Consider the following 22,229-nt stretch of genomic DNA (forward strand, 5'->3'; position numbering starts at 1 on the left):
TAAGAACTATTTCATGTCTTTTCATTTATGAACCACGAGTAGTCGAGTAACTCGAGTATTGTTTTGATTAGAAATCGACTAGCAGAAATCAGTAGTTGTGCAACCCCTAGTATTAAAACCTACGTATTAACAACAAGATCAGGCTGGAAATCACCATGCCCCCACCCAAAGAGAATCACACCCCTATCTTGATAGCTTCACCCCAAAATTCACAAACATGCCATGCAACACATGCACCTCCCCCCTTATGAGCATATACGCCTCTTACAGCTGATTGGTTACAAGTGTGTTTTTGGTGCTCAGCCCAATCCACTTTCAACAGCATTTCTCAGAAATCACTTACTGCACCTTTAAGCTACTTTTGATAAATATTAAACTATTATAATGCATATAACATCTCCTCAATATGTACAACAGAAATATATGGTCATTTGCTGATTATGTGTGTAAGACAATCACATCTAAAAATCTCATTCACATCCAATGGGTGAAATTTCTCAAATTTGAAAAGAGAGAAAAAAGAAAAAAAAAACTTGCCAATGTAATACTGTGAGACGCTTTAAAAGTGCTTTCTTGTACTATTACTGTTTTGATAGACTTTTGAAAAGACCTTCTTCATTGCTAAGTGATGAATTAGCCGGTTTGGTTTCAGTTTTTTCCAGCACTCCATACTGTTGCAGTTGCGTTTTCAAAAGCATCGTTAGCCAACTAACATTGCAAGTTCCGTTGTTACTAACATAATTCAACAATTTAGTGTTTCCCGAAACCATAGTTCAAACGAACGTTCGCTAACTTGGTGTGGTTGGAACGACAGCTCTCGAGCTGTGGATAGAAGCATAGTTTCTTGTTTTATGACTTGGACTTAATAAATTGTTATATTGAGCAAAATAAGCAAGCTGACATTAAGTACAATGTATATCTTTTATTTCAAATATATACAAATGTTTTTTACATATTTTAGTTTGTCAAGAGATTTTAAGCAACATTTTTGAAGAGTGTGCATGTGCGTACGTACTCTAGTAATGTAAGAACAAGCCTATGAATTAATCTGGTAATAAAGGAAAATGACTGAGAATGAGGGAATTAGGGTTAGTCCTCAGTTTCCATGTCCATAATTTATAGCAAAAAATCTAGCATTAATTCAATCTCAAACGGATTCATATAAAGAAGTTAATTCTCCACCACCTGCGTGACATCATTCACCAATGTGGCTGGACGACAGGTTTGTAACAATATGGTTTTGGGAAACACTGGCTAGCTAGCTGATTTGTTCAATGATGCATCGTACTATGGTAGTGAAGCAGCGATTTATGTTGTTGTATGGGAAATGCAGCCCAGAACGATTCAGCCAGTGAACTGTCCATATCGTTCAGAATGAATCGTGGCAGTTTTGCTAATCCGTTTGACTGAATCATTGATAAGAACTGTCTCAAATTTTGAAAATGTAATATTGTACTTGCGGTTCAAAACTGGGCCACATTGTGAAATCTTATACAATTTGTGATGTGAAAACAATAACTACACTTAACCTACACCTGCAACCCACACAAGTTTGAGACCAAATATCTGGAAGCCCCAAATCTGACAAAACAAGTGTGACATCCTGTTTTCTACAGTGATCCCATTCTTAACACCATTTGAAGAAATTTTCAGGCTGTACAATCATGTAATGGACAGAATGAAAACACTTACCAAGCAAATCATCCTGTCCCTCTTATCAACACTGCAGCTGGTTCGATCTGGAAGGAAAATATTAAGACTCATTAGCAATGCGATAAACCACGCTGTCTGTCTGAGAACTTACACATATTACAACTGACTGCTAAACTACTGAAGGAAAATTGCAAATGAGGCAACTACTTATGGAGCGAGTATGTTTTTTTATTTATTTATTTTTTATTATCATTTTCACTATTCAGTGATTGCCATTCACCCAATCTACTGTGAGACATTGTGAAAGATAGATTTGCAAAACATTACAATTTAGAAGCAGCTTACAGCAGATCAAAATATTAACTATCAAATCTGATGTTTACAAAACATTTGTGAATCCAGAGGAGAGTTTTTGGAAAGTTTGGGAAGAGAGTTTTTGGGAAGTCTGTATTACGCGCAAATTACTCATATATTTACAAAAGTTTCATGAATGAGGCCCATTATAATGTTAGGTGCGTTGAGACAAGAGGTAATTTAATGCCATCTCACACAGAAACATTCCGGGACTCAGGATCACAGAAACTTCTTGTCCATGCTGCCCTGCAATTTGTATTAATTGCAATATGTAATTGTTCCAACTGCTAGAGGTATATTCAAAACAAAGGCGTAGCTTGATGACGCCAAGTTTGAGCGTGGAATCTTGGGACATGTGGTCTTCACATCACAGCCGGTGGAAAACCATTGGGATAGGACTCGGGAAGAAATCATGTTCATGGATGCGATTATTAACATTACTGTAGTATGAAGCAGAACAGGGCCGAGTGTTGTGGGAGCTGAACGAGGCCACTGGAGCGATTGCGCAACACGCTGTGAGCAGCGGAACTTTTATTATGCCACAGTCGCTGGCGCCGCTTCTGCTTTTCTGGTCATGAGTATGAGGTAACGCAGCTCTGTTTATCGTATTAGATACATTTGAGTGTGTTGAAAATGATGTTATAATGTTACTCTGTGCGTTCATATTAAATGCTGGATGGCTTATGTTGACAAATGGCATGCAATTAATGGTAACGCTTTAGATTACAGCCCGGAAAGTACTTCGTAATTATAACAAATTTACAGCATAACTTTCAATAATTATAGTGTAACTATACAGTAAGTATGTGTAAGTATAGGGGAACAATATGTAAAGTATTGGGAATAAAGGGGTAACAACCAGGAAAATAACAAATTATTTATAGTGTAAGTATTTTATATCTAAGGGGTACTTATGACATATAACTAAGGGGTAAGTATGACTGTCATGATCACCGTCTGTTCCTGTCAGTCCCCGGACTACACTTCCCACAATTCTCCCTGTCAGTCACATGTTCACTTCACACCAATCACCTGTTGCCACATCCACCCTAGCACACCACACTGATTACCACATCCAGCTGCAGCTCATTAACAGGACTATAAAGGACTTCCAAACACACCACCTCACCGCGAAGTATTGTTTAACTGCTGTTGCAATTCCGAGCGTTTCCCTGTATTCCCTGTCTGCCTGTTCCTTGTTGCCGTTACTGCCTGTTCCCTGTTTTTTGACCCATTGCTGCCTGTCCTGATCTTTGCCTGTCCTTTGACTACGATTCTGCCTGTTCCTCACTGTTCCTGTTTGTTCCTGTTTTGACCCTGCCTGTACGACCACTCTACTTTAATAAACGCTGCACTTGGATCTCCAGCCTGAGTCTCCCCTTCACAAAAGAATACTTCGCCACTACCAAGATCCAGCAGCTACCGTGAGTGTTCCTGTCTCAACAATTATGAACCCATCTGCCAAGTTAATATGTCTCCGTCAAGGGGACAGATCCATTGAGAACTATGTCATGGACTTTATTGAACTGGCACCGTTAACCTGTTTTAATGAGGAGTGCCTAATGATATTTTTTCGCGGTGGACTATCTGACCCGCTCAGTTCTGTCATGCCGCTACACGATCCAAACGGGAAGTTGGAACAGTATATTGAACAGGCTTTACTACTGAGCGGATCTCCCTTTACTGTGGGTGTCGCAGAAGAACGCGACACCATGCTTAATCACGTAATGGCCGCCGCATCAAAGAACACTCACAAAATGGTGGTCACCACAATAACAACACCACGTCACGTCTCCGCTGATCGCCCAGAGCAACGTAAGTCTCCGCTGATCACCCAGAGCAACGTCACGCCTTCGCTGATCGCCCAGAGCAACGTCACGCCTTCGTTGATCGCCCAGAGCAACGTCACGCCTTCGCTGATCGCCCAGAGCAACGTCACGCCTTCGCTGATCGCCCAGAGCAACGTCACGCCTTCGCTGATCGCCCAGAGCAACGTCACGCCTTCGCTGATCGCCCAGAGCAACGTCACGCCTTCGCTGATCGCCCAGAGCAACGTCACACCTTCGCTGATCGCCCAGAGCAACGTCACGCCTTCGCTGATCGCCCAGAGCAACGTCACGCCTTCGCTGATCGCCCAGAGCAACGTCACGCCTTTGCTGATCGCCCAGAGTCACGTCAGGTCTCTAGATCAGTCCGGGAGCAGAGAAGGTTGCGTTCCAGTATGACTGATCCACCTGTTGCCACATCCACCCTAGCACACCACACTGAATACCACACCCAGCTGCAGCTCATTAACAGGACTATAAAGGACTTCCAAACACACCACCTCACCGCGAAGTATTGTTTAACTGCTGTTGCAATTCCGAGCGTTTCCCTGTATTCCCTGTCTGCCTGTTCCTTGTTGCCGTTACTGCCTGTTCCCTGTTTTTTGACCCATTGCTGCCTGTCCTGATCTTTGCCTGTCCCTTGACTACGATTCTGCCTGTTCCTCACTGTTCCTGTTTGTTCCTGTTTTGACCCTGCCTGTACGACCACTCTACTTTAATAAACGCTGCACTTGGATCTCCAGCCTGAGTCTCCCCTTCACAAAAATGACTTTACGGGCCGTAAATTAAAGTGGAGCTTGTTACCCTCTTATTTCATGTAGTTACAGGGTAAGTAATTAATAAAATGCAAACAATCTGATATCACTGACTCCGAAACCTTTATTTGAAAAACAATTTTATTAAAAACACGTCTACAACACTTATTATTCATTTTTTTAAATCAACTTTTCATTTCAAACTCTAAAGTCCTGACAGAAAGTAACAAGTTTTGTCCTTTTTGTGGTTGCTGTTGTTTCTCACTTGGCTTCCACCTGCTCTTGTTTCTCAGCTGATGAATCTTAAGAAGGAATCCCATTGCTATTCTGTATTATAAGAAAATACAGTAGCTACACCCCGAAATTTTCTCATGGTTTAGGCTATTCATCTTTTCGCTTCTGACCAACTGTCATCAGCGCCTGCATGAGAGTCGACTTCGCGTTCGATGAAGCACATTGAAGCTTTCATGATGTTCTCGCGGGAGATTCGTGTGAAACTCGCGCGAGAACTGCCGTCTCTGTTATTCTGTCTTGTTTGTTTCTCATTCTCATTATCTGTTATTCTGTGTATTTTGTTGTGAGCATTACTTAAAAAAAAAAAAAAAAAAAACTGACGGCATCCAACATCTGCATGAGTTTCTCGGCATGCCTACGTCACGCTTCAAGTTACGTCAAGCATGAACTCTCAACCCTCGCATGCACACGCCGAAGACAGCTGGTCGAAAGTTTTAAAAATATTCAAATATTTGGTATTTTTCTTACAAATACGTATCGTTTCACTTCAGAAGACATCGATTCATCCATTAGGGTCGTATGGATTACTGTAGTTATTGCTGTTTGTGCTGTTTGATGCTTCTACTTTTAGGAACATGTGAGCTTGCATTATAAAGCGTTCCCAGATGATTAATTGTTTTCCTAAAATCCTTTTTGTGTTCATCTTAAGAAGGAAAGTCGTATACATCTCAGATGGCATGAGGGTAAAAGATGAGTAAACGGTGAGCACATTTCCGGGTGTTCTGTATTTTTTAAATACAGAATAGCAAATGGGATTCCCTCTTAAGTTTCATCAGTGGAAAGAAAGAAAAAGAGGAACAAGAGGAGGAGGAAGCCAAGCAAGAGAAACAAATAAGACGTGTTGTAACTTTAAATCTGTTTTGAAATAAGTTGTTTTTCAAATAAAGTTTTCCAAGTGATATGACTGTTTGCGTTTTTATTTATTTATTTATTTTTATTAATTACTTACCCTGTAACTACATGAAACAAGAGTGTAACAAGCTCCACTTTAATTTACGGCCCGTAATGTCATACTTACCCTGTAACTACATGAAACAAGAGTGTAACAAGCTCCACTTTAATTTCCGGCCGTAATGTCATACTTACCCTGTAACTACATGAAATAAGAGGGTAACAAGCTCCACTTTAATTTACGGCCCGTAATGTCATATTTACCCCTTAGTTATGTCATATGTACCCCTTAGTTATAAAATATTAAAAGTATGAATAATTTGTTATTTTTCCTGGTTGTTACCCCTTTATTCCCAGTACTTCACATATTGTTCCCCTATACTTACACATACTTACTGTATAGTTACACTATAATTATTGAAAGTTACGCTGTAAATTTGTTGTAATTACGCAGTACTTTCCGGGCTGTAATCTAAAGTGTTACCCAATTAATTTTAAAACGTATTGTATGATGGAGAAAATGCTGTATTACTGTTACTAAAAACAAAGCTGCATCTGATTATGCTATGTTAGCTACTTCACAAAATAGTGTTTTTCTCTGAGGCAAACATGGTACTCACAAAAAAAAAAAAAGATTTAAACAAGACTAAATGCTATATAACAATAATTAATTTTCTGTCTACAAATATATCAAAACAGTTGTTCCCTTATCTATTAAAACAAGTAAATATTAAAGGTGCCCTAGATTCAAAAATTGAATTTACCTCGGCATAGTTAAATAACAAGAGGTCAATACATGGAAATGACATACAGTGAGTCTCAAACTCCATTGTTTCCTCCTTCTTATATAAATCTCATTTGTTTAAAAGACCTCAGAAGAACAGGCGAATCTCAACATAACACTCTCTTGTTACGTAACAGTCGGGGTGTACGCCCCCAATATTTGCATATGCCAGCCCATGTTCCCAACAAAGGCATTAGACAAGGGCAGCCAGTATAAACGTCTGGATCTGTGCAGAGCTGAATCAACAGACTGGGTAAGCAAGCGAGAACAATAGCAAAAAATGGCAGTTGGAGCAATAATAACTGACATGATCCATGATAACATGATATTTTTAGTGATATTTGTAAATTGTCTTTCTAAATGTTTCGTGTTGCTAATGTACTGTTAAATGTGGTTAAAGTTACCATCGCTTCTTACTCTATTCACAGAGACAAGAGCCATCGCTATTTTCATTTTTAAACACTTGCAGTCTGTATAATGCATAAACACAACTTCATTCTTTATAAATCTCTCCAACAGTGTAGCATTAGCCGTTAGCCACAGAGCATAGCCTCAAACTCATTGCAGAATCAATGTAAACATCAAAATAAACACTGTATTTACGCGATTAGACATGCTGCATGACCAACACTTTGTAAAGATCCATTTTAAGGGTTATATTAGCTGTTTGAACTTTTTTTTTATGTTGTTTAAGGCAAGCGCGAGCTCTTGGGGCGTGGAGCACCAGATTTAAAGGGCCACACACCTTGAATCGGCTCATTTATAATGATGCCCCAAAATAGGCAGTTAAAAAAATGAATAATAAACAAAATCTATGGGGTATTTTGAGCTGAAACTTCACAGACACATTCAGGGGACACCTTAGACTTATCTAACATATTTAAAAAAAAAAGTTCTAGGGCACCTTTAAAGTGTCTTTGGTGTTGCCATGGTTTCTACAAAATAAAACCGGAAACCGAGGGTAACGTGGGTATGATGCAATTGACAGGCGACTCCTCACATGTCCCGGAGCCTTGGTTAAAATTGCAGTTTTCTCACGATTTACAAATATTTGGAATATTGTAAGTACAAAATATTTAACACTGGTCTAGTGTTTTTTTTGTTGTTTGTTTTTTTCTTACATATTGCACCTTTAAATAGCTTTGCTACTGAAAATCTGCATTATATTTCTCAGCAATGAGTTGGAAGCAACCCTGTTTTTGAGCAGCTTTACTAGTTGACAGATTCTGCACAAACACAATTTACACATGCACAATCTCTCTCTCTCTCTCTCTCTCCCTCACTAATTCATTTTAAATAAGCAATCTTCCCGCAATGCTTTTTCTCTGTGTCTGATTTAAAGTCAGAAGAATGGTAGATCTAACGACCCATAGCCAAAATAACTAATGAAAATTAACCATCTTATCCATCCTGTTAGTTTTAACTTGCTGCCAGTGCTGGCAAATGACAATATTGCTATTCTCTATATCTCAAATTATTAAAGGTACACAACCTTTTATTTTGACTTGAAAATCATATTCTCTGCTTTGTGTTTCCTCCAAATGAATAATAGTTTCATAGTGTGTACATTAGCCAGGGTGATTCAAAGTGGAGTTTTGGGAAGACCATGTTATTCAGATTCCCATGAGCCTCTGCTGGTGGGAAACAGCACAATAAAATGTGTCTCATAAGAGCATGCCAACCTCAGAGAGTCTCACATCTGCATGTGCATCTTGTTAGTCTCAAAGCCTCTACAATGCTGGGTTAGCATTAGCCTAGAAGCCGTGAGGAGTGCTAATGAGACAAAGATCTTGTTTTTGTCTGTATTGTGGCTCTTCTGTGTTTCGGCTCTTGTGGGGTCAGCCAGGACATGCTGATGCAGCTCTGGTTTCTGAATTGGAGGGTGTTTTTGCTGTAACACTCAATAGCAGTGGAACCAATTCAAATTAGTGGTGAGAAAGTTCTGCCGCAGAAAAAAACTGAAACCAGCTGTAGGGTAATTAAGCTAAATGGATGATTTCAAATGACTTTAAAACAATATTTCAATTTCTGCATTGAAACCTCCCTCTTCAGTGACAGCAATAAACAAGAGGCCATCAGAGGTTTTAGACTTTTTTAAGTGTTGTGAACTGCCTGAACAACTGAGTGAACTTGCAGTTACACACAGTTATTCCTGCTGGAATGAGAGAGTTTGGTATTCATTAGTAGCTTTATGCTGATTAATCATAGAAGTATAACAGTGCTTTACAGTGTAAATCAGAAAATGTTGCCAACGTATAATGTGCGTTTCAGGCAGCCTGGACTTTAATGCAGGTAATGTATCAAATTTTTCCAAAATTCTGTTCAATAACATTTTAATAATCAAAAAGCATGTCTAATCAATTGGATTTATAAAAGTTTTACAATATAATAATACATTAAACATTTTACAATAATACGTCAGAAATTCTGCGTTGTGTGTTTTATTTTTTTTCTGGATTTATGATTTAATACAAATCTTTAATCAAAAGAAGTAAATTAATCTTTTAAAATGCAATGAAATTTCTTTTAATATTTCTTTTATTTTTGCCAAAGCGATTTTTTGATGCAAACAAATAAGAAACTGCACTGCCAATTCCCACAGAGACACACGTTTTCCCTGGATATTCAACTTCAACATGTTGCATGAGCTCCGGCAGATCAATCCTGACCTGCGTCAGCCATGACTCCTGACTCAGTTGTGACGGAAGGTCAAGCACGGGGAATGTCAATATTTCCAATAGCAGAGACAAAGACATCATGACTATTTGTTCTTCTTATCCTTTCCCAGGCCTCCCTGCTGTGGAGCAGATATGTCATCAGCTGAACACTCAGCACTTCAGCACACATTCTTTCACACAGACTCCAGCGCTCATGACGTTTCAAATGACTCATTCCAGTGAGGTGAAGTAGAACCACTGTAACAGCACACAAGGAGACTTTCTGCCTGATTACACCGAAATTAAGAATCCAAAGAACTCTTTCACCAAACAGAAATTCTTTTGAGGTTAGAGAGTGTGTTTGAAAACACAACATGCCTTTGAAAGTGTAAAGTGAGAGCTGCAATTCTCAGACATGACATCAGAGGGATGGAATATACTTCACATGTGATATCAGCAGGCCACTCTTAATATTCATCTCCTCTTTCTGTAAGGGCATGTCAAACCCCTTTAATTATACTAATTCATTGCAGCGATAATTAGATGAGTAATTCAAACACCTACCACCGGTACTGCACTCTTAGTAGAAAAGGTTCTATATAGAAACTTAAAGGGTTCTATCAGGGATTTCATATATAGAACCTTTTAGGATCATTTTATGGATTTAGTTTTAAGCAATTCATTTAATTTTAATTTTAATTAAATGTAATAAATTAAACAAGTCATAAACATACTTTGACACTAGAAAATTTTGAAATAATGTTTTACTGGGACACTACTGGGTTTTAGATCTCTTGCTTGTTGTTTGAATTACAATTTTGGATTACCCTAATAAAACTGCACTTGAATCCTCAACCTGTGTGTCAGAATGGTTCATGACAAGTACAGAGTTATTCTGGACCTCAGGGGCTGGATTTCTGAAAATCTCATTAAGAAAGAAAAAAATGAATTTCTGAAGATAAATTCTAAGAAGTTTGTAAGAAACTTCCTAAGTGTAATTCTTGAAAAAGTTCTCAAATATTTTCTTAAGAACATCTAATTTTTTCCTGAGAAGAAAATTACAATTTTTGTCAAGAACCGCTATACATTAGGTAAAGGCCAAAGTATACTTTTTACACAAGGGTCATCGTACAGTGTGAGTGACGTGAATTTCGTCATCAGAATGAGTATGAGTGTACTGTTCGCGCACCACCTGATTTTTGTAGCACAGGTTGCACATGCGCATTTTTTTTTTTTTTTTTTTGCAGTTACTTAGTTTATTAGTTTACCCAAGGTAGCAACTGTGCCCTGGGGCATCAATTCACAAGGTAGTCGAAGAAAAACTGCATAAACAGAACAGACCGGAACGCATGCAAGCTACGGCTTATATAGCCTTATAGACTTTAAAACTTGCCGTCTCGTCTTTGGACACTGCAAGAAAACACATTTCTTACCTGTAAAACTTACTTAAACACAACATGAAAAAAATATGTGAAATATATCACAAAACAACAACAACAACAACAACTTGAATTGCTCTGTTTGTAAGTTAATTCAAACTCTCCTGCCATCTAGCTTTAAAATGAGTATTCGCTGAGTCACCTGATCATAAATGATAAAATTACTTTCTCGAAGTGACTATCGCATGTACCCTTTGCTAACGGCCTTGCTGAAGGGCCCTTCGTGAAGGGATTCAATTGTTCACTTTTATTTGGAAAACTCCTACAAATGGCATCCCCTTCTCGAAGTGCCCTTGAAGGGCGCAAAAATGCCTTTTGGAATCTGCCCTACAATGACAATGAAGGCCTACATAGATGAGAGATTGTGCTAAAAGGTTAGAAAGTACTCTCATTTGTACAACTGTAGTAAAGAATACAAAGTTATTTTGTAACTTGTGGTGAGAGATTGCTAAAAACTGCGCATGCGTGGAATGTCTGTGTAGATATGAGTCAAATGAAGTATACTTTGCAAGGCTGTGTGTTCGACTGTGTTAGCGTACGCGTAAAAATACAAAGTATACTTTCTGCTTAACACCAAAGACTCACTGATCAATTTGATGAAAAACACCTTGAATGTTGTTGTTTTGCACTGACTGCAGAATACTATAATAACCATAAGCATGCACACTATTATTTTTATTTATTGATTTATTTTTTTGACTGAAGTTAATTCTTACATTACTGAACATTGGTGTGACTTTAGAGCAGGGGTTCTCAAATGTTTTGGGGATGGGGATCCCTCATAAAGCAGAAAATCTTGTAAGGACCCTCTCATGATTATATCCAAAGTTAATTTGGGTGGGAGTAATGAACACAATATGCTTGTTTTATTGGCTCAGTTTTTAATTCAATTTTATGATATCCAGTGTAGCGTTAGTTCTGGCAGGTCACGTTAGTCAAGCCTGCATCAGCTGACTCTCAGCTGATGCACATCTACCTATAGGAATATGACGCCTATCACAGCTTCCCTATACATAAGGTCCATTCAGTATTATTAGCAGCTTTATCGCATTGCTCAGGAGCCAATTATCCTTCTCCATCCCCAGCTCCTCCTCTCATCCAGTCAGGACTTGGCCTCTGATATACCTATTTGTATATACCTCTTTGACTCATTTTTCTTTAATTATGTTGTTACATTAAATTATTGTCAGAAGAAAAGAGCTAGTTCAAGATGAGCATTTATGGTTAAAATGAATAAAAGTGTAATTTGAAAATGAGTGATGGTTTCTCTAGATAAGACCCTTATTCCTCATCTGGGATCGTGTAGAACGCTTTGAAGTTGCAATGAAACTGTCATTTTGACCTTCAACTATTTGGAGGCCATTGAAGTCCACTATATAGAGAAAAATCCTGGAATGTTCATCAAAAAACAAAACAAAAATATTTTCGACTGAAGAAAGAAAGACATGAACATCTTGGATTACGGGGGTGAGTAAATTATCAGGAAATTTTAATTTGAAAGTGAACTAATCCTTTAACAACTTTAAGTTGTCGACAGAAAAACTAATATATATATATATATATATATATATATATATATATATATATATATATATATATATATATATATATATATATATATATATAGGATGCTGTTTTATGTGAATATTAATACACGAGTGAAGTATAAATCCTTGTAATATTTTTTCCATCCAAATACATGTGTATATGGATACATTTGATTAGTGCCAAATGAGAGAAGAGCCAAAGTTTCAGTTTCGCTTTAAATAAATTAATTTAGGCTCTAAAATAAATTGTTTGCAATGAAATATATATATATATATATATATATATATATATATATATATATATATATATATATATATATTTCATTGCAAACATCATGAACAACCATCACAAAAAAACAAATAAAAACAACAACAACAACAACAACAACAAAACAGTCGCAGATCATCCAGGTAATCACACATAGTATTAAGAACCAATGGTTCCCAAACTTTTGAACTTTTTTATACTTTTTTTATTAATAAATTCAGATTTTTTTTTTTTTTTTTTTTGTGGACTATATGTAAACATCTTTTATGTAATTATTTATTACATAATTATTTATGTATCTCACTCAGGACAGTACTAAATAAAAAATAACATGCATTTTGTATGATCTCTCTTATTTTGTTAAAATTATTCACATTTCGACAGATTCTTTAAGTGGTTCTCATACTTTTGCATGCAACTGTAGTCTAGAAAATCTGTGGAGCCCCTGCTTTAGAGGACTTGTGCATATATTTAGTGTATTATATATTGTATAGCGGTTGTGTTGAAATACTTATAACAATTAATTTGAAACAATAAAAAAAAAATTAAAAAAAAAAACAACAACAACAATGAAATATCTTAATTTTGAGTAGGCTTATTTAAGACAAGTAGGAGGTTATCCTAATTTTAAGTTATTTACAATGATTTTTATTGTAAAAATGTCATTACATTCCCCCAATATCTGGATCATTTGTCCAATGGGTTTATTCTTAAATCACTCATGCCTTTACTGCATGACTACACCAAAGACTAAGAAAAAGAAAATAACACAGTGATGTTGTGTCCTCTCTGCCTTCAAGCTAAATCGAGTTCGACACCCCTGATTTAGTGCATTCATCTTTATTGGGCGGCAGACAGAACCGGTATAAACGAGACACACTGGCTCGGCTACAGACATTCATTCATTCTGGAATGCTGACAGATCCAACGTCCCAGATGTTTGCAAGTTGTCTGTTCAAGTCGTCTTCAGTACAGAAAGAAAAGAGAACTTTAGAGTGAGGCAGAAAGAGAAAATCTTGCTAAAACTCATAAGGAATCAATAAGAAGTCAAGCTTATGGTTTGTATCTCTCTCGCCCTCCTACCTCATCCTTCCTTACTGGTGGTTACAGTGGCCTGGTTTCCACCTCTGACCACAGACAGGCCCCGGGGTTCCTGTTTACTTGTGCCTGACATGAAAGATTGTAGCTAGCAGGCCTGACACACACACACACACACACAGAGTTCACACTCCAACTGCCTGAGAGCTGAAGCCTTTGCTAAACAACTGTATAATAGGACTCGGTGTCGGTACACAACAAAAAGCACCACAATCAGCCATTTCATATAAATTTGAGATTCGTCATTAGAGGAACATCCTGCACACTTCCTGTTTTTAAACAAACACACTGGCAACTGAAGATAAAATCTGTTGTTTTGTTCCCTTGTTAGTTGTAATGCATTAAAAAAATTCTCTCTTTTTTTCAGATTTTGCACCTGGTTTTCCTAAAGCCAATTGGCCCAGCTCCCACTGCTGACTAGAGTCGGCCAATTCAAACATTCCTTACAAAAAGGCAAATTTCATGACTTCCCCCTCTGCTTGGTAATGACAAAAAAGGGGCGTGAACAACACAAGCTAAGCAGTTCACCAGCATGACCAGACCTACATGTTCATGCATATGCTAATTGAGGCAGTCAAAGAACATTTGCACGTATTATCAACGGTTCGTTAAAAAGTAGCTAATTATGAAAATGATTATAGAGCAATTTTTTCATAGTTCTGTAAGTATTCTTTCCATTAATTTACCATAGCAATTTTCAAAGAGTTTTCATTAAAGAGTTATTAGCTATGAACCAAACCAATCAGCTCAATCACAACATTAAAAACTTTGATTTGAAGCAAAAACATTTGAAAAACAGACAAAAAAATATACAAGACTGTGTACTTAACTGCTTTAACTATTTTTTTACTCTCTTTGACACAACGCTTCCCTGCCATTGACAAGTTTTTTCAGCTTTCCATGTTTTTTCATGGTTTGTCACTGTTATACGGCAGGGGACACCGTTACGCATCTTCTGAAAGAGTATAGCATCTATGGATCCAAAAACAAGCAAATAAGATGATCTGCGTAAACCAGAAGGAGCATATACAATTAAGCTAATGTGATCATCAAACATTAAACAGCATATAAATCAAAGCTGCCTAATGTTGCCAAATGAGATGTCGAACCCACAAAGAGGCAGTGTTGGGCAAAGTAAAAGTAATGCAATTTTGCAATATTGCATTATATTGCAATATTGCGTTACTCCCTAAAAAGTACCTAACTGCGGGGCTTGCTTGGGCTGGGCTTGCTTGTTTTTTTAATAACAAAAAGTTATATTATTGGCAAATGTAAAGGCCCTTTCACATCAAAAGTGGAATGAATAAAGCCCTGCACATTTTTTTTTTTTTTTTACTCATACGCTAGTGTACTCACACAGCCGAATGCACAGCATTGGAAAGTATACTTCATTTGACTCGTACGCAGACACAGGCGTTCGATGCATGCACAGTTCTGAGCAATCTCTCGCCACGAGTTATAACCCATGTAAACATCTTTGTATTCTTTCATGCTAGAGTTGTATAAATGAGGGTACTTTCAAACCTCTTCACACAATCTCTTGTCTATGTAGGCTGTGTAGGCATCACTGTAGCTTGCATGCGTTCTGGTCTGTTCTGTTTATGCAGTTTTTCTTTGACTACCTTGTGAATCGATGCCACCAGGGCAGGGTTGCGACTTTATGGATAAACTAATTACTGCAAAAAAATAAAAAATAAATGTGCATGTGCGACCTGCACATAACAAGTACGTGCCGTTACAAAAATCGGTACACGTACAGTACGCGCATACCCTTCTGATGACGAAATTCACGTGCACTGTACACTGACCCTCACATACGCATAAAAAGTGAACTATACTTCTATAAGCCTAAGCCTCAGGCTGAATGAAATGCAATTCATGCCTGTACAGTAGAGGGCACAGCTCAAACAAACCTTTCAGCTGTGTTGCAATTCTGGATTGGAATAGGATGCAGAAGAATTTTTGCTTATTTGTATGGTTGAATTGGATAATCAAAACTCAGCAGCAAAGACAATGGTTAATAAAGTGAGAAATATATAGTTTAGTTGTTGTTTAACATTTCACAGTTTTTATTCATTTTGAGGAATACTGAATCTGTTTTTGTGCAAGTGAGATGAGTAAATTCATGCTCACATTTAGTCTACAACTACAATAACCATCATGTTTAAACTGTGCACACAACGCCTATTCACCTCACCAAACTCCTTTTTAAGGAAAGTCTGTTCACTCGGCGGCTATATTTTGCAACACCTCCGGGCAGCTGTTTCGGGCATCCAAGACAATCTATTTGAATGGGGGAATCCTGAAATCTCAAAACTGCTTGCCAAACTCACAATTAAATAACATATTTCAAACCAGCAACATTAATCTGACATGAACTATCCGATTAATGTTGTTTCTTAAGCTCAAATAGCATGAAAAAAAGGTTATTTTTCAGGCTAGACCAGCCAATGCGAATGTGCAGTCCTAAGCACAAGTCTCAGGTTTCTACAGGAACCGGAGCTTCTAATGGCATGCTGCAGTGATGCAATGACGCAATGACTTTACCTATCAGCGATTGGATTTTTCATTTAGAAGGCGGGACATATTCTGCCATATTGCGTATTGCAGTTTCTCCCATTCATAAGTAATAGGAGTGAACCATCTTTCTATATCTATAGTCTTTGGCCTCACTCCCAATTTCTCTCAACATGCGGAAAAGAGTGCTGTCAGTGAATAAATGGGAAAACAAAGTAACTTCCGTTACTTACTTGAAAAAAAGTGACTTAGATATTTTGTTGTAAATTTAAAAGTAATGAAAAAAGTAATCTGATAACTTAACTCGCATTAATGCGTTACACCCAAAAATTCAAAGATGTATACGACTGTGCAAGCTTTAAGGGTGTTGATGAACTTGATCTACCTTATGTTTTGATCATTGTTCTGAATCCGAACCGGACTGACTGTCATCAGTTTTTAAAAATGGTAAATTACTAATGTTAAAAACACTGATCATCTTGACCTGATGGCAGTGGGCCACCGAGCACAGGACAGCGGTGCTGTCCGAATTATGTGATGCTGAAGGAATGTGCCCTCTGACCCAGATCTGCCTGTATAAAGGGATGTGGAGTGGACCGGAGAAGAATGCCCAGTGTTTAGGACCCCTGCAGTCCACCCCCACTCTTTACGAACACTGCACTGTTCTAGTCCACCCTGCGTCGCCCCGGTGCACGTAAACACCCCCTTCAGCTCGCACAGACGCTGTCTTTCTCTCCCTAGTCCCCTGCAGCTGCAGCTTCCTTTATGTAATCACCTCGGAGACACACTGCCACTGCGTGAGGCCTTTATTGTCCGGCAGCATAGAGGGCCGCTCCAAATAGTTGCTGTCCTTGGACGAGTGGTCTGCTGTTAGAGTAAGTGTGGATGGAAAACAGACAGTGGAGACCACACTTGAATACTGACGACAGATGAACAGGTGCACCTTGACACACACACACACACACACACACACACACACACACATGCGCACACACACACACACACACACACACGCAAAGGTCAGCGAGTACAACAGGGAGAGAAAAAAAAAAACAGCAAAGTAACTTGAGGCATCAGCAGTTTTCATCAGCAGTGATGTGAAGCTCACTATTTTAAATCTGCAGATTGTTGAGATGCTGTATGCAGGGCATGAAATTTTATTCTTTCCATACATTAAATACTAATATGGATCATGAAATCAAATACTTGAAGTTGTGTTCTTGTATATTAGTTTAATATTAGTTTGTTTCTGAGTTCTTGTTTCTTGAACAGTGGCTACTTAGATGTTTGATTATCAGCATTAAAGATAACCACACGCTCATTACAATAGCTGTACACATTATGAATAGTGCTTTTGAAAAATATGCTTTAAATCAAGCAGCATAAAGAGCTGTTTTGTACAGCTAAAAATAACTGGAAGTAAATGACACTGGAAGCCAGACACATTAAATTTACAAATGGCTGCGCCCGCTCTTACCTGAAAAATAAGTTGGATAACAGCTGCTTTGAAAATTTTAGTTGGAAGTTTGTCTAACATTTTTAAATGTTTCTAAAAAATTAAATCAGGTTTTTAAATTTGATATTAGATAAAAATTCTAAAACTAAATCAGGCCTTACTTCATTCAAATTTTTTCATAAAAGTCAACAGAAAAATAAAGAGCTCTAACAGATTTCAAACTAACACAATCCATCAAAATATGCTTCAGTGATAATTTTCATAATTTAAATGCTTTTATAACTTAGTCCAAGAAGACTGTCATATCAGCCAGTGCAAAATAAATTAAATAATTATAGAGTGCATCTATTGGTCTGAACCACTTTGCAACTTAGTTCTTCCTCAAACCCAGTACACCTTGTAAACACTTTTTTTTTTCTCCATTTTTGTGTGCAATGTGAATCATTATAAAACTGCAACTAGACCCATTCACACCAAGAATGATAACTGTAAAGATAAATAGAACAATAAATATATATAGCTGTCACGGCTCCAGCAGGGACTCTTATTGTGATATTTTGTTTTGTTTCATTTAGTTCCTGTTTCCCTGCTCCGTTTAGTTTTGGTTTCCTGGATTAGTGATTATGTCCTCATTTGTTTCTATGGTCACTTATGTATTGCGACTGTCTTTCATTATGATTGCCTTGTATTTTTACTACCTGTTATGTTCAGTCTTTTGTTGGTTGTCGTTTGTAATTAATTGTGGTAGCGTTTCTCCTATGTTTATTCCTATGTTCTCCTGAGTGTTTGGAATATAAATAAAGACCATGTTCACTTGAATTTTGATTTTGATTTCTGCCTCTCTAAATGCTCAAGCTCTTTACAATAAGATGGACATATATGCTAGAGGGGCAAAGCGGGGCACACCTATAGTTGTTTGCAGAACTTTGCACACTAGATGAGAAGCGCCACATCTTTAAAATAACATTTCAGAATCCTGCATTATAATTGTCTTATAAATCATATATTTTAATATTAGAAACAGTGCTAATAGTATAAACTAGATTCCAGATATATTATATATTATTTTAAGCTATGATTATGGATAAACAATTCATCCAGATGATTTATGCTTCTGATTCTCCCAAGATTCTGAAAACAAAACATTAGACAACTAAACAAAATAACATGTAATTTACTTGACTAAATGTTCTTTTTAATGTTATAAATGAGTCTATTTATAAATGTCTAAAATGTTATAAATACATCTATTAAAATCATTTAAATATAATCATTACATTCCATTAAAAAAAAAAAAAAAAAAAAAAAAAAACATTAACATCAATGAATGAAGATTTGTTTTGCCCAAAGTTTTGAATTTTGAACAAATTGAATGAATGATTCAATGCTATATCAAATAAAATTTAACAGTCACTGGTTGCCACCTACTGGCATAACAATGTAATAGATACAATCTTACTTTAAGTGTAACATTTTCAATGGTCATTCACTCATTTTGATTGCTGCCAACATCAGTGTTTACATCAGGAATATAGACTTTTATTCCAATATTTTCATTATTATTGGATGTTTGCAAGACAGAAAAGCAAAACTGTGTAGCTGAAAACACTGTTTGTGATGCTGTTTCAAATATGAGCACTGTTATCTCTGGGTCAGCAGCAGTGTGAAAGCATATTTAAATATTCCAGTGTGATAGTAATTTCTAAGGTCTAATAGACACAGCGGAATCATTGTTATTTAGCAATAGGATTGCGTGTGTGTTTGAATCGAGATTGCAATCTTTAACCGTTTAACCGATTAACCGTTAATACATATGGGCCTATATATTTTTGTATGTCATATTTGAACCAGACCTCAAAAGTAACCCTGGCCCAGGCCCAAGTGAGCCCCCCCCCCACACACACACACACACACTCCATGGAGTTACATAAAAAGTAACTCAGCTGTTTCTCATAATAATATGCTGAATTCTGCCAATACAGTACTGCTCTAGACAGCCAACTACCCCTCAACTGCTCTTCCCAGAGTTCAGCTGTTTCATCTGTCACACTGGTGCCTTAATTCTTCTGAATGTGATAGTGCTGTAATGTGGTCTTTGTGCTGTAATTTGCACACAGTGACTCCAGTGTTTGCAGCGGTCTGAGGAAGAGGAGAGTGATCTGTGAACGGCTCCTGGTCAGGCCTGCGTATCTGAAAGAGAGGCTTTGTCTGCCATATGCAGCAGTGCTGAAACCGAGCACTCACAGATTACAGGCTAAAAACTGCATGAGAAGCCCCTTCATTGCATGAAATGTCATTACGGCTCTGTAGTACAAACTGAAAAGTGATATGGTCACAGAAACAGACCGAAACATGGCAGCGGCATCTCCTACTGTCTGCGCTAACCTGAGAGAGGAACGTCAGACAAGATTATACGTCATATTATACGTGGGTCACAGGTGTGTGTGTGCGTGTGTGTGTGTGTATTGATATTTTGCATCAGCTTTAAATGTGGCTCATCCAGATTCAGAATGAGAATTAAGAGAATTTATAATGCTTGTATAATTAAGCTTTTAACATTGAATGTAATATAATTAATTTACAAATTACAAGCATGTACTCAGGAATGATAAATTGAAAAAAAAAAAAAAGTTAAATGATTTCAGTTTGGTGCATCTGAGCAGTGATAAAAACAGGTCACATTCAGCAGCAAGTTTAGTGTTCATTCTTTTCATTTTACACCTTAAAAATGTAAAAATAAATAAAATCAAAACAACACGATCTTAAATCACATTCATGAAAGCAAAACCTATGGAGCTCTGAAGGTCTTAACTAAGGAGACTGTTTTTAATCAGCCATGAAAGAGGTGCAGAGAAATCCAGTGACGTTGAAGCTGTAAATTGGGATGTCTTCCATGAGCGTCTAATTGCACGCCTGCTGTTGTCAAGGCATGGAAGGTGACAGCAGGTGAAAGCCAGACGTGTTTTTTTAGGGGTCTGGAATTTAAATGTGCCCTCCTCGCTCTCTCTCACACACAAACATGAGTGTGAGTGGCAATCAAGCTTCTCACTGGATGAGCGCGGTCTGCACTCATTCTCTCATTCTCTGCACGCATTCTCTCTGTCCCTGTCAGTTGTTGTCAGAGTGTCAGGTAGTTATTATGCCAGGAGCATCACGCCTGATTATTTATTTTGATTATTTATTTAAAAACTCATCCATTCCTCAAACCACCAAGGTCATTGTTTCACCAAACCGGTTCAAGTGCTCCGGCACATGGTTGAAAGGCACATTAATAGAACTCTGAGTTCAGAGAAGTCTCCACTGAATGTACACATCAGGAAGATGTCTCATTATATGGCCGCTCATTTGATTCTGTTTTTAATGTATTTAAAGTATTTGAAAACCAAATAGCATCTGCTGATTACATCCAGCTTTTTCAGTGTGGTGGAGACTATAAAAAAAGTAATTCTACTCTGTCACAAGGAGACGTTCACCATAGCCTGATGCACTTTCTTTAGAATAATTGAAAGAGGTAAGTGCATATGGAATAGTGCAATGATAATAAACGTTTATATTGCTGATTTATATGGAAAAATCTATAGGCTGGTTCCTACCATCACACACTGCAATAGAAATATATAACATGGACATGCATGATGGAAATGCTCTTGCTGAAATGTGTTTATTCATCACTTGGCCATTACATTAAAAGCGGGCAATAGTGGAGATTTTTGTGAACAGCAAAACCTTTTATCTTAATCCCACAGAAGATGTGAGCATGTATATGCTCCGGTTTCAGTCAACAGTGTGATGTTTTTCTCATTGAGTCTGAGCTTGGATGTTTCATAGAATAAAGCAAATATCTGTTTATATGGGTGCATATATTGAAATAATTAAATACAGTATCTAAAATAATGTACTTTTTTTTCATCATCCTGGTGACTCTGCAAATCAATGCAGAGAGGTCGCTTCTACAGAACAGCTCTGGAGGCCCGTCAATCCTCTAATTCAATTCAAAATCTATTTTCAATTCTTCTAAATCAATCCGCCTCAATCCAATATTGCACTCAATAAAGCTTCAGTCACAGTGTGTTCTGAAGATCTCCATCAGCATGTCTGTCCCACACATGAGGACGACTCTCTGTAAAACAAAGAAGTCAATCAATCCAATGAAAGCTTTTTAAGAATTTCACCAGTATGTGAGCGACACGGTATCAAAAAATGCTACAGCAGATTGCACTGCATGAATACTAAAACTGGGCCATCACGTTCATTCTACTCTGTTAACTTTTAAGCATGTATTTATATGTTTTTTCACATCAGTGGATGCAATTACGTCAGTAAATAAGTCAGCTCTGCAGTGCAATAATATTGGAGGCGAACAAGGACTGCAGAGGAAGGCGGACGCCCACCGCAGTGCTGAGAGGGGGGACCGCTCCCTGTCTCCAAATGGAAATTAATCCCCCAAAAAACAAGCTCATCAGTATTCTACTCACACAGCCTCCAAACGTACAGGAGGGCGGTGGGAAGGGTGCAGAAAAGTCCTGACTGACTGTACGAGCACTCCCGACACCCAAAATCTGCCTATTCTTCCATCTTCCAACTTCATTGCTCACTATTTGTGTTTAGCAGCTTTTTAAAAACGACTGCCTCTTTTAGCAAGTCGTTTTTACCTTGAGAATCAAACAGGAATGACGGGCTTCCTTGTGTT

At 37.6% G+C, this 22,229-nt stretch overlaps 1 protein-coding gene across 21 annotated transcripts in view; it reads right to left on the reverse strand.

Moving 5' to 3' along the window:
- Positions 1-22,229, reverse strand: part of sox4b (SRY-box transcription factor 4b) — a 199,171-nt gene that overhangs the window by 77,410 nt on the left and 99,532 nt on the right. For 19 of the 21 annotated variants that reach the window (XM_067400655.1, XM_067400662.1, XM_067400645.1 and 16 more), the window contains one exon: positions 1,693-1,739. The exons of 1 other annotated variant lie outside the window; for it this stretch is intronic. The gene's annotated coding sequence lies outside the window, so the exon portion shown is untranslated. Of the gene's footprint in view, positions 1-1,692; positions 1,740-16,994; positions 17,027-22,229 lie in introns of those variants that run through there. One more of the 21 variants, XM_067400566.1, reaches the window with a different exon arrangement.

Source organism: Chanodichthys erythropterus, chromosome 2 (assembly GCF_024489055.1).
Source record: "Chanodichthys erythropterus isolate Z2021 chromosome 2, ASM2448905v1, whole genome shotgun sequence".
NCBI lineage: Eukaryota > Metazoa > Chordata > Actinopteri > Cypriniformes > Xenocyprididae > Chanodichthys > Chanodichthys erythropterus.